This window comes from Felis catus, chromosome B3 (assembly GCF_018350175.1).
Source record: "Felis catus isolate Fca126 chromosome B3, F.catus_Fca126_mat1.0, whole genome shotgun sequence".
NCBI lineage: Eukaryota > Metazoa > Chordata > Mammalia > Carnivora > Felidae > Felis > Felis catus.
In genome coordinates, this window is record NC_058373.1 from 121,670,907 (window position 1) to 121,688,502 (window position 17,596).

The 17,596-nt window shown below is 52.3% G+C and overlaps 1 long non-coding RNA gene across 13 annotated transcripts in view; it reads right to left on the reverse strand.

Annotated features, from left to right (window-relative positions):
* Positions 1-8,801: 8,801 nt before the first annotated feature.
* The window catches only part of LOC102902606, a 32,324-nt gene continuing 23,529 nt past the window's right edge, over positions 8,802-17,596 (reverse strand). For 10 of the 13 annotated variants that reach the window (XR_006599840.1, XR_006599843.1, XR_006599834.1 and 7 more), the window contains 2 exons: positions 17,271-17,482; positions 16,546-16,873 (listed from right to left, as the gene is read on the reverse strand). This is a non-coding gene — a long non-coding RNA (uncharacterized LOC102902606). Of the gene's footprint in view, positions 10,651-11,433; positions 11,604-11,656; positions 12,435-12,535; positions 12,643-12,982; positions 13,324-14,008; positions 14,426-16,545; positions 16,874-17,270; positions 17,483-17,596 lie in introns of those variants that run through there. The other 3 variants (XR_006599836.1, XR_002158827.3, XR_002158824.2) reach the window with 3 other exon arrangements.

Sequence of the window (17,596 nt, forward strand, 5' to 3'; positions counted from 1 at the left end):
GTAGAATTATGAAGGGAACCCGAAGTCAAAACTCTGTGCTCCTGGTGCTTCTCTCCTTTCAGCTTTCGCCAGCATTCAGGTGTTATTAGGACACATTCTTCATTTACCTTCCAGCCTTCCAGCCGGAGGATTCCTAAATGTTTCATAATAGCTTCACAGCTGGAATGCAGCTGCTGCTGGGTGGAGCAAACAGAACTCCTTATGGGTCAGCAGGGTGAGGGAGGGCAGGGAATCTTGGAAGGTTGGGAAAGTCCTTCCTTCTGAAGCCAGAGCTCAGGAAGGAGTGGGGCCTCTGGTGTGAAAGCTTTCCAGATGGGGGAAGGAAGGGTAAGTTTTTGCCCTCTGGGTAGATTCCAAAAAATCGCTTTGGGGAGGCCAACTATTTTGAAACTGCCTTTAAAGCAAACAGCACAAATGTTTAAATTGACCTGGAAAACCCTTCTTTTTTCCTTTCCCTACAATCCAAGTCTGTTCCCTTGAACATTAATCAGTGGGAGCGTTTGCCCAAGTTTCTCTCCTCCCCCACCTCTATTATTATTATCATCATCATCATCATCATCATCTTTGGTTTGGAAATTTTTTGGACGCTTTCCCAGGCTGGAGCTATAGCATGTTTCCAGGAAAATGTATAAGGAGTGTCTTGTGTTTTGAGTTCCTCTGGAGGGGACTGGACATGCTTTTTAGAGAGACTCAACTGGGGGCAGCCAGGTCTTGTGCAAGAGTCCAGCCAGGCAAAGGGGCAGACGATGCCGGAAAGATCTGTGCGCATGCAAAAGTGCTGAGACAAAGGTGTGGTTTAGCCGGCCTGCCTCTTCTCGATTTCTTTCAGCCTCTTATTATCGCAGTTGCCTGTGTCAGTCTGTGCTCAGAAGCACCCCATCTCCAGGAGATATGCTGAGAACTGCAGGGGGCCGGGCTTTGAACTTCATTCTCAAGTTAGCAGCACTTGTGACTTCTGCCTAAAGAAGGAACGCTGGAGATTTAGATGGAGAAGTGTCTGGAGTCAATACTCACCCAGCAGGCAGGAGCTCCACCCAAGCGTGGAATGTAATAAGCAAAAGGTGTCCTGGGGCTGAGGCTGCCAAGGTGGTGCCAACCTCCAGCCCGTGCCAGTGGAGCTCCACTTGGGTCCAGAGACACACACACAGCTGCATGCATGCATGTATCACAGGCATCTGTACACAAAACCGGAAAGTACATACAATGGGAACTAGAAGGACCCCTCACTGACGGGTGTGGTTCCCAAAAGCAAAAGCAGCCAGGGTATCCTGGAGATACATCTCATTCAGGCTGGTTCATGGGAAAAGGAGGCAGAAGTAGCTTCATGGGAGCTACCCCAGCTACTCTTCCAGTGGGAAGGCCGCTTCCTCCCGGGTCCATCCCCTGGGGCCATGAGGACCCAGGGACTCAGGAGAGAAGGAATAAGCAGAGGCCAGCAGTGCTGGAAATGAGAGAGCATAGCTCCTGGTTCTCCTCACCCCGCGAGCCTAAGACTATTTATTTACCAGCAATGCCGATCTGGTTCCTGCAGGAAAATCTCTTTCCTTTCCACCCAGGGGGCACACTGATTCCAGAAGGCATCTCCCCCACAGCAGGTTGGGAAGGTGCTTAACAGCCCAGGCTTTGGAATATTAATAGCAGTGATGATAGACACAACTAATATTCATCGGGTACCTCTTCTGTGTCTGGCATCGTGCTAAGTGTTTTAATGCATTCTCTCTCCTAACCCACACCTAATGAAGTGGGTTCGGTTACTATCCTCATTGCGTAGGTGAAGAAACAGAAGCTCAGAGAGGTTAAGTAACTTGTCCCAAGACACACAGCTAGTCAGTGGTAGCCACAGTGGGAACTTAGGGTTGCCTCACTCTAGAGTCTTTATCAGAGCTGGGTTCGAATCCTGCTCTGCTACGTGTGATCGCGTGATCTGTGCCAACCACCAGGCTTCCTCATCAGTTTTCATAAGGTAATCACATCAAATATTGGCAACTTCATATAGCGTAGCTTAAACCTTCCTTACAAGGTCTAAGTAAGAGTTAAATAAGATAGTGCATATGGGGGACTTAGCAGAGTACCCAGAATGTAGTAAGTACTCAATAGATGCTAGCTTTTCATAATAATCTCAGAGTCAGTGTGTTTGTTCAGTATGGATACATCAACCAAGTTATCCATAGTCTTTGTGGGTCTTCTCAAACCCGTGCAAGGTTCTGCACATCCCTGTACAGGCACATTGGCTCCAATTACAGTGGGACGCGGTGCTAATGCCCAGAGGCATCGTTCCTTGTCAGTGACTTCTCGTAACTCATTCTGGAATCCACGTATCTGTAGCTGAGCCACGGACATTGTCCACTCACGTTCACTGGGGCTCATTAGGGGGTTCCAAATCTCCAAAAGCATTCAAATTTGATCACTTTACTTTCCCACTTAAAAATCTTCCAGGTGCCTAACAGAATTAGGGCACACTTCCCACCTTGGAAGGCAAGACTCCTGGGAAAGTGCTTACAACCCCCCTTTCTGCCTCTTCCTGCCCCTCGATTACTTTCTGACCGCATTAAATCCCTCTTTGTTCCTCAAACGTAACCCGAACTTTCAAGCCCATGCCTTTTTCTCTGCCTAGAAGAAATGTGTTTCCCCTCTTCTTCTTTAAGCAAACTTCTAGGCATCTTTCAAAACAGCAGGTAAAGTTTTTACCTTTCCTGTGATACTGGTCTCCAGCATGTCCTGGCTCTGTACTTACATGGCAATCTGCATATATCACAAAGAGTTGTGCTTATCTCTTCATACAACTCCCTCATTGGGGAGTCTCTAAAGGTCAAGGCGAGGGCTTACCAGTCTGTCCCGAAAGTCAAAGTCTCTTTCTAGAGACCTTAGAGGCCCTAGAGGCCTTACTTAGATAGATGCTGGTCCAAATGAACGTACCTGAACGTCAATTCTTATGACATAATTGTATTGGCAGTAAAATAGTGTGCGAGTGTCTGTGGATATTATTTATACCCTTTGTTCCAGCAGAGATGGATATGGATATCCCAATCTTTCTTACTCATAAGCACATATAGACTAGTGCTTGGTACATCCTGTAGTAGAAAGAGCCAGGGCTTTGGAGTCAAACAATTCTGGACTTACGTCCTAACTTGGCCTCTTAATGTGACCTTAAGTCATTGTTTCATCTCTCTTAGCCTCACTTTTTCCATCTGTAAGGTGGAGATAACAGTAATTATCCATGTGGCAGACATCCAATGGCAGACATCACTCTTGCTTTTTTTCCTTTATGCTCTGGTTTTTTTTTTTTGTTTTTTTTTTTCAGGAGTCCACCTCCTCCTGAAGCTGCCTGGGGTGGGAGGAGGAAATCCTAATTAGTCTAAACTAACCTTGGTATGCCATTCCCCTCGCCAGTGATTAATTTTCTGACGGATCTACAACCCAATTCTGGTCAATGAGATGTGAATGTGAGGAAGGATCTTTTGGGTGTGTGTGTGTGTGTGTGTGTGTGTGTGTGTGTGTGTGTGTGTAGGGTTGTTTTAGGAAATACTCCCTTGCTCTTAAAGCATGAGAGCAAGTAAATTGTGCCTTTACAGCCAGATGTCATGTCTGGAATGGTGGCTGGGACATTAGCAGCCATCTTGTTATGATGGAGATACCTACTCAGAGAACCTAGATGATAGAATGGAAACATGGCAAGAACCTGGGTCGTGGCGGCTGGAGCCGTCTGCCCCTGGACTATTTCCTGAGCTCATCAGTTCCTTCATCATTCGGTGAGGACCCCGGGCTCAATCCAATATCACCGAATTCACCGTGACTTGCGGCCAAAAGCATCGGCTTCGTGGGGTTGTTCTGATGACCGAATAAAAGAAAGTTTGTAGAGTACCTGAAGTTTATAAAGTGCCCCACACGTAGTACGTTCTTAAAAAAGGTTAAAGACTCTCCAGCTGAGGCACGCTGAGGTGAGTGCTTGCTTGAATGACTGTGATGGCGGCCCCAAGAACTTGGCAGATGGCATAAAGTGGAGAGCAGTTCTGAGGTGGGCGGGTGCTGGAGGAACATGGCAATGACGATGAAATTCAAACAGTATGTTAGGAAGTGTCCTGATGGCGCTTCTTGGGGCTGTCACTGTGGTTCCCCTTTGTGCTTCTCAGGCCTTTTCTTACCCCGGTCAGAGTTAAACCATGCACGACACAGGCTTTTCTAGTTGTGGGTGGCCACACTTGTACGATCGGGGTGGTCCCTGTTACCCTGGGGCATGGAAGCGCTGCTACAGGATGGAGGCTAGAGTGTAATTTGTAGCTCCAGGAGGAGCCAAGATCTGGAAGCAGCACTAACATACCCACACAACGGAAAGCACAGACTGCATCTGACAAAAGCACACAAAATCCGGCCTCCTCCCCGCGTGCCCGGAGAAGCCTTGCAGACTTCTGCAGCTTCAGGAAGGCCTGCCTTCGGGGGCCCAGATGACAGCGGCCCCCCTGGCTTTTGGCCTGCTGACCAGGCCACAGGATTCTGTTCCGTGCCAGCCCCGTGGCCCTTTCGAACTTCATTCCGGGAGAGCTCAGCCACACCAATGGCTGCCAGACTCGTGTCCGCCCAGCCGCGTGGGCGGCCCTGGCAGCAGGGGATGGGCAGGGTTTGTGCAAGGACGCCGTGGCCCCTGCGGGAGGGCTGTGGAAGAGGTGGTGGCCCACTTAAGGGGCAAGCCAGGAGGGAACCCGGAGGAGGAAGGGAGCAGAAACCGCAGGCTCAGGGCAGCCTCGGCCCCTTTTCAAAGACCACCTTCACCTTGGAAGCCTGTTCCAGGCCCCCGTTCCTTCCAGCTGCCTTCTGGCCATTTACTTCCCGCTCGCGTGCCCCTTCCCTGCCCAGCCAGGCTTAGCAGCCCTCTGCTTCCCAGCACTGCCATTCAATTCCATCCGCCACATGTTTATTGTGAATGCTCTGTGTAGGATGCCGTATTCCTGCTAGCAACGGGAGGGGTGAGTGAAATACAAAAATTAACAGGATTTAATTGGACCTCAAAATGGCTTTCAAACTGTCTTCACCACCTCAGAATCTTCCCCTCGGAAAGAAAAAGGGAAACGCTGCCACAGCTGAATCCAAGCGGGGGCAGGATTCCCTCTGGCCAAGGCAGACCCTACGGACAGAGTCTGAAAAGCACTGGTGTAGACCACAGGGCCACGGAGGCCCCGACCTCCCTGAGACACGCTGCAGGTCAGTGGCCCAGCCAGGTTCCAATGCAGGTGTCTGAGCCCCTGGCCCAGTGCCCTGTCCAATGTACTGCTCTACCCGTTGGCACCTGTCTCAAACATCAGCTGGGGAGATGAGACAAGTCAACCTAGATTGGAAGGCATGTGCTTCAAAGAGAGCAAAGCGGTTCTAACACAGGGAGAGAGAGCCTGCGGGGAAGAGGGGTGGGAGGCTGGGCCTAGAAGAGGGCGCACAGCAGTTGACGTGGAATATGGCCAGGATGTGATGGGGAGTAGGGTGGTGGGAAGGGGGCAATTCTGGGCCCTGGAGAACATGATTGCTAAAGCTTGAAGAAAGCCTGGCAGCTCAGACACCTGGGTTCCGGCCCCGGCTCTGCCGTTACTAGCCAGGTGACTCCGGGTCACTGTCCTCCCCTGTCTGGGTTTGTTTCCTCGCATGTAGAATGGCAGAGGGGCCGGGCTAGCTGGTCCTACTGTGACATGCCGTGAGGCCTTCTCCCCTCCTATGGGGCTGGCCCTCTCCCTGCCACCACCAGCGTCCACCCGGGACACTCCTCAGTGTTTGCCAGGGAGCTGGAATTGACACCAGGAGAAAATGTCCCTGGGTGTCCCTGAGAGCAACATGGAGCTGGAAGGCCTGTTCAAGGGGCCCACCCAGAGCTCCGAGGAACAAACCCCAGGGAGGCAGGAACCCGGCACAGCGAGAGCAAAAACTATTCCTCTTCTGAGAAGCATTCTTCCCAAGCCAGCCCTCTCCGGGGAGGCCCAGGCCTCAGCCCGTCGCTCCACCCCCATCCCACTGCCCAAGTCTGCCACCTGGAAGCAGAAAGGAGAGGCCTCAGGGGCGCCTGGGTGGCTCCGTCGGTTGGGCGTCTGACTTCGGCTCAGGTCACGATCTCACGGTCTGTGGGTTCGGGCCCCGCGTCGGACTCTGCGCTGACAGCTCGGAGCCTGGAGCCTGCTTCCGATCCTGTGTCTCCCTCTCTCTCTGCCCCACCCCTGCTTGTGCTCTGTCTCTCTCTATCAAAAATAAATAAATATTAAAAAAAAAAAAAAAAAAAAGAAAGGAGAGGCCTCAAGGGTAGGGGTCACGAGTTACTTGCTAGCTCCAAACCTAAGTATTCTCCTTTGTAAAAATGAGGTAAAATTAGTACCTTAGTATGTTCACTTATAAAATTGATCATTTCAGTAGCTCGCGTGATGAAATGAGGTCATGCTTGTCAAGCGTCTAGCACGGTGCCTGGTGGAGGAACCACTCAGTACATATTAGTCCCATCCGTTGCCAGAGGGCTGCCTGCGGGGGGAAGGCCACACAATTTGAAGGCTCTGGGCAGGAAACAGGCTGGTTCCTATCGGGCTCCTGTATGTCTCAATCACAGAAGGGGAATGGGCTGGGCACCTGGAGAGGTTGGTGGGAAGCCTGCTGGAAACAATGTGTGCAACGCCCCCTGCTGGCTGGGAGCAAAGGAGCAGGGCTGTGGGCTCAGGGAGCTTGGGGGTGATGCAGGGGGGATCCTCGCTAGCACAACTGGCTGTATATTGACCTGTATATTGACATATATATTGACCCAGTATTCACAGAGCATGCCCCAGGTGTTACCAGCCAGGATTTCAGAGGGATGCAAAATGAGTGACAGGTAAACTAGGTTTTCGGAGCCAACTTATTTTGAAGCCAACCAGGGAGGCATGGGTTCGAGCTCAAAAACCACCCCGGGAACCACCATCTGTATCGGATACAGCACTTGCAAAGCTCCTTGCATCTCGGACTGGTGGTCTGTGGAGGGACCTCGGACAAGGCACATAATCCCTCTGAGCATTAGTGTCCTCATCTGTGACCCAGAAGTCTTCTCTACCCTTCCCCCAAAACCAGAGGGGAGAGACGCTGTCACTTAGGGGAGTGGAAAGCCACCCAAGCCGTCATGTCTTCTCTATGGAAACCTCATCCCTTTGAACCTGGGCTGTCACTCATTTGGTTCATCCGGAAGGGATCCTGTCATGTTCTTGCGGCATGCCAGGCTCCCCACGCTCTCCCATCCACCAGTACCCTGGCTGAGCCCAGGCTCCGGGCCCTTCTGATGGAGATTAATGGCAGAGCCCGAACCTCTCCTTGAGCCCACGAGAGTGGACGTGGCAGGATTGTGCAAACAGCAAACCTGACCATGCAAATCCCCACACTGCACATTCCAGGCCACGCCTGGTTATTCCTCCTCGAATTAATTGGACTGCTTAGCCTCACAGGACCAGGCTGGCGAGGGCTACCTGCCCTCCTGGCTACCTGTTCTCTCCCAGACTACCGGGCAATTCCTGTCACTGGGAATGGCTGCAAGGGCTTGACAAGGATGGGAAATACATTCTCAATGGATTTTTATTGACAACTCCCATCACTACCACAATCAGCAATTTCCACTGCCAGTGGCCTTTACTGCACATATGTACATGTGCACACACACACACACGTGTGCACGCACGCACGCACACACGAAGCAAAGGTGAGCACTGGAACCCCTCCAGGCTAGAGAGATGCTTTAACACCTGTATTAACAGAACCCAAATTGGGTCTGTTTTGCTTTTTGAGGATGTGTTTATGTGCCTCTGCATTCATTCACGTAACAAAGTTTTATTGAGCTATTGATTGCGAGGTATCGGGACAATAGCAGTAAACGAAACAGACACAAATCCTTGCCCAATGAGGGTTTACATGCCTGGGTGTGTGTGAGTGTGAGTGTGTGTGTGCATGTGTGGTGGGGGCATGGGACAGAGAAGTAAATAAACAAGTGGCATAAACATGTTTGATGGTAACGTGTGCTATGGGGAAAGCCAAAGTAGACGAGGTGTTTTGTGTGTCCCAGGATGGGGGCCAAGTTTTAGTAACGTGCTCAGGGAATGTTGTGTTAAGAAGGTGACATTTAAGTAAAGATCTACAGAAAGTGAGGGAGTGAAGCATGTAGTTACTCGGTAGAAGAGGGTCCCAAGCAGAGGAAATGGCAGGTGCAAAGGCCCTGAGGCAAGAACACGCCTGTTGACAGGGAGGCTGTCCTGGAGACAACAAGGGAGAAGAACAGGACATGTCAGAGAGAGAATGAGGAGGGGCGGGTGGTATCAGGCTCTGAGGGCCATCAGGAGGACACTGGTGTTTACCCTGAGTGAGCTGGGAGCCATGCGGGGTTTTGAGCAGACAAGTGACATCATCTGTCTGGCACTTGAACAGGCTCATTCTGTAGGGAGTAAGAGTGGGAGAGCAGGGGGCCCAGGCTATGGGAGGGATGCGGACAAGGAAACGATGGCTGGGACCGGGGTGATGGTGGCAAAGTTGGTGAGAGAGTGTCCACTGCTGGACGTACTCCAAAGGTAGGGTGGGTGGGGGGTGAGTTAGACGAGAAATCATCCACTTTGATTTGTGTAAATATTTCCCTGGCGTATTTTGTTTCTAGTCCATAAGGTATGTAGGGAGAAGGAACGGTGTCCACACACACAAACACAACCGACACGGAAGCAAATCCTCGTCAAGACCCCACCCAACTTCTCAGGTGAGAGTGGTTGGTAACAGGACTTCCTTCACAGGCGAGGCGTGAGGACAGTGCATGCAAATCAAGTGGCAAACTCTTGGACTCAATAATGAGGAGCTATATTTATGAACAAAGTATGATCAAGGGTCCCCTACCCCCTCTTGCCATCCAATATAGTTCATTTCAGCCCTCTTCTGAAAGTTCAGAAATTAGCACCTGTCTTACAAGCAGGATATGACAAAGCTCTATTTAGAGAAAAGGGGTGGGGAGAGGTTAATCAGGGTAGGCTTCCCAGAGAAGGAGCTGGTCTGACTGCCTCACTTTTCAGGTGAAGAAACCAAGGTTCAATGACTTTAAATAACTTGTGTGAGGTCACAAAGCTAGAAACTGGCAGAGAAGGGCTTGTGTCCATGCTTGTCTGGCTCAGAAGCCACGGCTCTTAGCCAAGGTGTCACCCTGGTGACAGGCCATTCCCATTAGAGGAGAATGATGGCCACTCATGCGAGGACGTGGGACGATATGATCCGAATGGCCGCCACTTAGGGTGGAGCCGGATGTGGGCATCTTGGCACCACCTCGCTAACAATCATACATTCTTGGTATGAGCACGAGCAGTGTGCCAGGCCCCGCGCGCGGGGGTTTGGATGCGTGATCTCACCTGCCCGCCATCTTGCAGGCCAGAAAACAGGGCCGGCAAGCTCACAGATCTCGCCTGCGAGTGTCCGAACTGAGACGAGAACCCAAGTGTTTCGGCAATCTATCGCCGTGGAACAATCAACTAGAAAAGTTAGTTTATTCTTTCTCGTGATTTCGTGAGTCAGGAATTTAGGCAGGGCCCGCCTCGGTGGTTCTCCGTTCATGAGTTACCTGGGGTCACTCGTTTGCATTCGGCTGCCCGCTGGGCTGGGAGGGAAGGGCCCAGAAGGCTTCATTTACACGCCTGGCACCTCAGCCCTCCTCCACATGGCCTGTCCATGTGGCCGGCATGGTGGCTTCAGGGTAGTTGGATTTCTTACGTGGCAGCCGGCTTCCCAAGGAATGAAAGCGGAAGCTGCCGGGCTCCGTAGGGGCCAGCTGGCACAGTGTCACTTCTACCACGTTCTGCTGGTCAAAGCAAGTCACGGGGTCAGCCCAGATTCAGGAGGAGGGGAAACAGATTTCTCCTCCTGAAGGGTGTGGCGAAGGGCGCGTACCAGAACGGAAGATGCTTGTGGCCGTCGCGGGACACTGACTACCGTCCCCAGCCTCCTCGCTGCCTTTCTCTCAGCCCCTGGGCCTGACCCGTGACACTCTTATGAAGCCTGCTAGACCCCTGATACAAAGCACATGCCCATGTTTTGTCTTACCAGGCCCTCCTGCCCAGTGACACCTTCGTGTTCGCAAGAATTTATTGTATCTTGTTTCCTTGAGGGCAGGCACCAATGTTTCCTGCTTCCTAGGGCCCCAGCACCTAAGTTAGCCTGAGCTTGTCTTTTTTTTTTTTTAATTAAAAACAATTTTTTAATGCGTATTTATTTTTGAGCGATAGAGAGCGGGGGAGGGGGTCAGAGAGAGAGGGAGGACAGAGGATCCGAAGCGGCTCCGCGCTGACAGCAGAGAGCTCGACCGGGTGCCTGAACTCATCACGACCTGTGCGGAAGTCTGACGCTTGACCAGCTGAGCCACCCACGCACTCCCCTCCCCCTCCCGCTACCTTTTTAAAAAGTAAGCTCTATGCCCGACATGGGGCTCGAACTCACAACCCCGAGATCAAGAGTCGCACGGTCTGCAGATCAGCCTAAGCCTGTCTTGTTCTCAGGCATCTATAAGAACCTAACATGTGACTCGCAGGCAGTCCCCCACCGGAACAAAACTGGGGGCAGATTCACTTTTGCAGACCCGGCACATGGCCTTTCCCAGAAGAAGAGCTTCATAAACAGGACTTTCTGGCACCTGACTTCATGTGCTTGGGCCTAGAGCAAAGGATGAGAGAGTCTTACTTCTCCAGGACCGGCACCATCATCATCTCCTGGGATGTGTTTATTTATTTATTTATTTATTTATTTTTTTAACGTTTATTTATTTTTGAGACAGAGAGAGACAGAGCATGAACGGGGGAGGGCCAGAGAGAGAGGGAGACACAGAATCGGAAACAGGCTCCGGGCTCTGAGCTGTCAGCACAGAGCCTGACACGGGGCTCGAACTCACGGACCACGAGATCGTGACCTGAGCTGAAGTCGGACGCTTAACGGACTGAGCCACCCAGGCGCCCCTCCTGGGATGTGTTTAGGAACGCAGGGCTCCCCTCCCCACTCCAAGATTTTTTGCCTTTTAACAAACTCCCAGTGGTCCATATGTATGTTCAAGTTTGAGAGGACTCTGGTAGCGGTTCCCAAGGTAAAGAGAACAGGACAGGTTGGGAGGACAGATGCCGGCTGAGCCCACTTAGGTCAAGCCCAGGCATCAGAATTTCCTGAAAGCTCTGGGGTGATTTCCATGTGGAGCCAGGATCAACAGTCACTGGTTTAGAGTGTTCTTTAAGTATGGTGTGTGGATCGTCGTACCCAAATCACTTGGGGCACTTATTAAATATGCAATTCCTGGGTCCCATGTTTTGGTCTAAATCTCCTGGGGAGGAGCCCAGAAGTCCACATTTTTTTTAAATTTTTTTTTAAATGTTTTTATTTATTTTTGAGACACAGAGAGACAGAGCACGAGCAGGGGAGGGGCAGAGAGAGAGGGAGACACAGAATCTGAAACGGACTCCAGGCTCTGAGCTGTCAGCACAGAACCCGATGCGGGGCTCGAACTCACGACTCGCGAGATCATGACCTGAGCCAAAGTCAGACGCTTAACGGACTGAGCCACCCAGGCGCCCCCAGAAGTCCACATTTTTAACCATCTCTCTAGGTGACGTGAACGTGGACTGAAGTTTGAGGCCGTTGGTTTAGGGCCACGAGTGAGGGATGACGGCGGCAGTGAGGTTTGCAAATGTTACAAATAATAATGTGCAAAAGTTAGAAAATACAGACAAGTAAAAGTGGGAAACAAACAAACAAACAAACAAAACCTCCCTGTACTCCTTACGGCCTAGAGACAACTGGAGGCCCCCTCGGCACCCACTCTAGAGACAGGAAGGAGCCTCCCTCCCCCAGGGAGGCTGCCCCCCATCGCAGCGGTGGGGCTGTGATTTGGGTTCTGTTCTGCTGGCAGGGTGGAGCCTGTCATCTGGCCCGGACAGAATTATTGCCTCAAATTACATGGTTGATTATCAATTACTTGTGTCCGTGTGAGAGCATGTGTGCGTGTGTGCATAAGTGTCTTTGCAAGTCATTAAGGGTCGTAATTCTGGATTATCGTTGATTAACGAGAGGGAGGCCTGGTACCTCCAGCAGCCGGGATGGCAGCCCCACAATTATGTCCCAGCTGATCAGTAATTGGCGCAGCGCAAGATGATTTCTCTCTCTCCGCTGCCTCCTCCCGGCCTCTCCTGCCGGCTCCGCAATTAGGGCCATTGCTCATTCCCTTCCAGCCTGGGCTGAGTGCACGGGCCTGCTTTCTGGCAAGCGGCTGCCGTGGGGCTGGCTGACGGTGGAGGGGGCGGCGGCAGAGGTGCAGTGATGGGGTGTGGAGCTGGCATGGGCTCCCGCTTGCTGAGTACGGTTCTTCCCAGGGAGCCCGGGAGCCAGTCTCCAGGGCTTGCCCCGCCCCCACGGCCTGGCTGGGGAAACTGAGGCCCGGAGAAGGAGAGGGGCAGCTTAGAAAACAAAAAAAAGCCAAAACCGGTGACTCAGAATGCTATGGCAATCCGACTCCCGCCCCACAGAGCCGAGGCAAAAGCAAAGACAAACCTCCTACCATCACTCCCATCCTTGGGAGGCTGTCAGGTGGCCGTCGGTTGTCTCAGATTTTGTCCTCCAGAAACTGCGGACCGATGCTCCAACTCCCAGACTGGGGGAAGAGCACTGAGGAAGGTGCCGTGTTAATTCGAGGCAGAATCATCACCTGCCTGGATTCTGGCAACGGCCTCCTAACCGTTCTCCCATTTCCACGCTGGGCCCCCAACATCCATCACGCTGGGATGGAGGGACTTTTACAACACCCCGTTGCACACTGTGCAAGATACCCTCCCTCCACCCCAGCTAACTCTCCGTTGCCCTCAGGATAAAGTCTGGGTCCCCAGTCTCCACCCCGCCCACCTCCTCTGCCCCTGCACAGACGCCTCAGGGCTCCAGCTCTCTCCCATCCTTTGCCCAGTCTGGTCCCTCTGCCTAGAAGCCTTTCCCTCCTCCCATCTTCTTTCACCTGGAGCGCACGCCTGTGGTGGGGGCCGCTCACACTTGGGCTCTGCTCCCGAGAAAGGGGTTCTGCCCTCACCGGGGACCAGCAGCTAGAGAAGCAGAAACTTTCAGGACGGCTTTACAGGGGTTTGAGAGGATGGGGAAGGCGGGGCTGTTCCGGAAAGCTTCCACATAAAAGACTCTGCAGAGCCACCAGGCAGTTTGTTTCTGAGCCTTGCAGCTGTCTTGGCCATTTTCATTTTTATCTACTTAGGGTGGTCAGCAGGTCATGGCAAGCGGGAGACGTGATGCTAATGACTCCGGCTCCACGTGGCGACCATTCAGGAAAAAGCTGCAATGTTCTCTCTGCCACATTAATCAGAGAAACACATCAAGAGCTGTTGCATGGAGACAGCTTTCCTCCCAGTACCTGCCCTGCATGCTAATCACCACCCCTCCTGGCGGTGAGTCAGCTCCATGCCAGGCGGGTGGTGAGGGAAGGCCAGAAGTGCCAGCTCCTTGCGGTGGGGAGCAGAGGGGTGGGAGCCAGGCCAGGTGGGAGCCAGACCCCTGAATGCACACTGCATGTGACCATCACTGAGGCCTCCGGCAGGTGGGATGACAAATCCTGGGAGAGTCAATCCAAATGGAAAACCTGGGCTACTTCCTTGGGTCTAGTGCTTACCCAAGTATACTAGCGAGAACTCTCCAGAAGCTGATCCTTGGACAGAGTCCAGGGTGCAAGCAAGAGGGACCCCATTGCTAGGCACTCTGGTAACAATAAGACATAACCTTTGGTAGTGCTTAACATATGGCAGGCATCCCTGTAAGCACTCTCCATATAGGACTCATTTAATCCTCATAAAGCCTATGAAGTGAGTGCTATTACTATTCCCACTGTGCAAATGAGCAAGGCCACACACAGAGAGGTTAAGTAACCAATCCAAGGTCACACAGCTAGTGACAACCGACTGGGCTTGAACCCCAGAAGCCATGCCACAAAGCACTCCCATTCCATTGCTTCTCATTGCTCTAAAAGAGCCAGAGTCACCTGAGCCCGTAGTGACCATGGAAAGCCTCCGAGGGCCTTGGCCTTGTCTTCATTCATTCGTTCACTCCTACAGCTGCTCTTCGCAGAGCACCAGCTCTGCATGAGACCCTGTACCAGGCACAAGGGAGGCAATGAGAAAACAGACGCAGGCTTCAGAGAGAGACTGGCATCAACATAGTATTTCCACAGATTCATAGTAATTGCAAAATGCGATGAGAGTCATGAGAAGTGCCAAGTGCCACCAAAGCATATAATGGGAGGCCCTTTCGCACATGGGAGCCCTCAGGGAGGGCTCCCAGGTTTTCAGATCCCTCTTTCCATCATTCTGTCCACAAATACTTATCAATCGTTTGTTCAGGCACAGCGCATCAGGACACGGTGGTGAGCAGGACAGAGAGTCTCATCCTCAGGGGCAGCCTGGTGGGGAAGGCAAATCAATACAAATGTTCCAGAAAAGGGATTAGGGCCAGCTGTGAGGGTTCTGAGTGTTGTTGTTATTATCATTATTATTATTTTTACTAGGAAACGCGTCATTTCTTTAAGGGCCTCTTGCAGGGAGAAAGAAAGCTAGCTGCTAGAGATGTTCACGTTGGCTTTGCCCACAGTTGCTATCAGGCATCCTTGCAGGACCTGTTGGTGGTTGCGCTACTGAGTGCACCAGGCCCTTTGCATCTCCCTGAGGACAGGCTGGCTATTGTCCACTGCCTCCCCCTCCCCCAGCTGCCCCACCCCCTCCCAGTGGGGCTTTTCCACAAGATGCTGGGGGAATTCCTCTTCCTACGGCTGCCTATAGAAAAGACCCCACCTCTCTGCCCTCCCCGGGTGGAGTCCCACAAACCTGACAGGGAGTTATGGGAGGTCACAGCTTTGGAGAAAGATAGGGAGCAAGAAACGGAGCGTTTTAAAATGTGTCTCTGTTATTTCCCTTCTTGGCCTCCATCATCTCCCCACCTGGCATATGAACTTGTTCTTCCCTTCTACGGCTCTGAGAAAAGCACCATATGGCAGTTCATCGGGCCCATGGGCTAGTTTCCATCCAGCCCACTCGGATTTCCGCCCAGGCTTGGGTCTACAGGATGACCTACCCTTCACGAGGCCCACGGAGGAAGAGAGACAGTAAAAGTGAAGACATACAGAGCATGAACCGGCAGCCGGGAGTTGTTCTGAGTACTGGCTTGTGGTGATGCTGGCCAAAACCCTTGCCGCTATCACCATCCCCATTTCACAGAGGAAGACACTGACGTGTGGAGATGTTCAGAGACACCCTTAGGTCGCATGGCTAGTGATGGCAGAGCTGGGATCTGAGCCATACTAGCCATCAGATTTTGCTGATTTGCTCTCATGGAAAAACCCAATCTTGGCTAAAAGGTTTTGGCAGGAAGGGGTGAGGGTTTAGAAGAAGGGGTCCTGCCCAGGTGTCCAGGTGAGGGGATGCCAGAGGAAAGACTGGTAAATCCATGAGGCGGGCAAAGCCCGGCCTGCCCCACCTCCGATGGAGCAGGGTCTCAGCTAGGTAAGTGAAGCCAGCACAAGCCAGGAGGATCCCTGGAAGCAACCCCCTTGAGCTGGGTAGGGAGGTTCCAGGAGCCCTCAGGAGACCCTGGAGGCCAGTTTCCCCCTTGGGCTCCTGGCCCAGCCTAGGTCCTTACCCCTGGCTCCCTCCATCACTGTTTTCTCTGCTCTCCAGGAGTGAGTGCCAAGCACACCCCCCTTGAAGCCTGCTGAGCTGTGAGGCTGCACCAAGGTGTGGTGGGACCAGAGGGACCTGGACGCAGATCTTAACCCCGTGTTTGCTGTGTGGCCGTGTGGCCAAGCAACACCCACCACTGTGTCTGTGGGCCTCATCTACGGGTGGCGTGGTGAAAAGGTGTGAATGAGGTAAGTGTTGAGAACCTAGGTAGGCTCCTGGCACAGAAGAGGTGCGTGATCCGTGTGTCCTGCCCTCATTCCCTGTGCTTCCTTCAAGAACAGGAGGGAGGAAGCAAAGCCTTCTGGGCTTGGGGGCTGGGCCTACAAGTAGGCCAGGTGGGCATACAGGGCCTGGCTTGACACTCGCCGCCCCCCCCCACCCAGAAAAAGGGGCTTTATTTGACACAGCTCTACCCTCCGGGCCCCCTCAGCCTTGTTGGGTTCCTTCCCACGTGTTTCCCCTGCTGCACATCTGCAGAGAAGGGCCTTCACATCCCCACGGGCTGTGTCTGCAGCGTCTCCTGGAAAACATGACCCCCACTGGACTTGGGTCAGAGGTCCAGGACGGATGTCGGGCTCCTGTCCGTCCCCTCCAGTGTCCCGGGGGCCTTTTGATGGGAGTCGAGGCAGTGCCCAGGTCTCCTGCCCAGGATTTCCCCTTTGAGAGGAAAAGCTGAGGGACCTGGGAGGGACTCACTGTCCCAAAGAGGATGGTAAGGAACAGGAATTTGGTGCAGGCTGTGGTGTATGAGTGAGTTAGGCAAGCAGCACACAGAAAAGGAGGGCACTTTTTTTTACACTACCCTTTTTGCTTTCCATAAAAAAAAAAAAAAAAAGGAACACAGAGGTAAAGAAAGAAAAAAGTGAGAAGTTCCTTTTATTCCCATCTCTCATCAATTATCACTGCTTTCCCTGGCAGTGACCTGTATTAGCAGTTTGCTGTGTGTCATCACGGGCTTTTACTAAGCATTTACACACACGCGCAGGTACATCCATGCACGCATGTGCAGGGTGCCAGGATCTTTGTTTTTCTTTGCTTTTACGCAAATACTCTCCTGTTGGCCATATCGCTCTGCAATTTTCTCCCCATAACAGTATATCCTGGACATCTTCTCATGTCAACATACACGGGGCATCCTTGTTGGTTGTTTTTTAAAAGCGTCTGCGTGATATTGCCTGAATGGATGTAACACAGCCGATTCAATCCTACCCTTTCCACTCACACCCTCACTCAGGGTCCCCGTTGCCCACCCAACTCTGGGAAGCAGGAGTCAAAAGGATTTTATGGTAAATAGTGCCTCTGCACAATCCCAAGGGATGCCCTTCACATTCAGAATGTGGCAGCTCCTCCCATCCCGCATGAACAGATACGGGCGGCTCCAATTTTTTTCCACACAAACAATTCTGTAGCCAGCATCCTTGCCCATGCCTCTCGGTGCACATGTGTGAATAGTTCTCTGGGCGTTGCTACCTCAAGGTGGAGTGAGTGGGCAGAAGTGCAGGCGTCCTACATTTGACAGACCCTGCCATGATGTGTGTCTGTGTGTGTGTGTGTGTGGGGGGGGTCGCTTACAGCTCCTATGACCCGCTCGGCCGCACCAGTCCCCCAGCACATATCCATCATGTGGCTGCTGGCCGGCCAGCCGCTTCCAGGAAATCAATTGCAAAGACAGGCGATTGTCATCAGCTTGAACACTGGAGGCCATCCAGGGAGTAGATTCAATTGTAGGAGAAAATCATACTGGGCTCAAGACCGCTTGTAATGGAGACCCCTTGGTGACCTTTCTGGAGAAGTTAAAAGAACACAGGCAGACACACTCTCACTCTTGATCATCTACCACCAACCCAACTGCTGAGAGCACAGCCCTCTGCCCTTGGAGAACCTGCTCCTCATTAGTA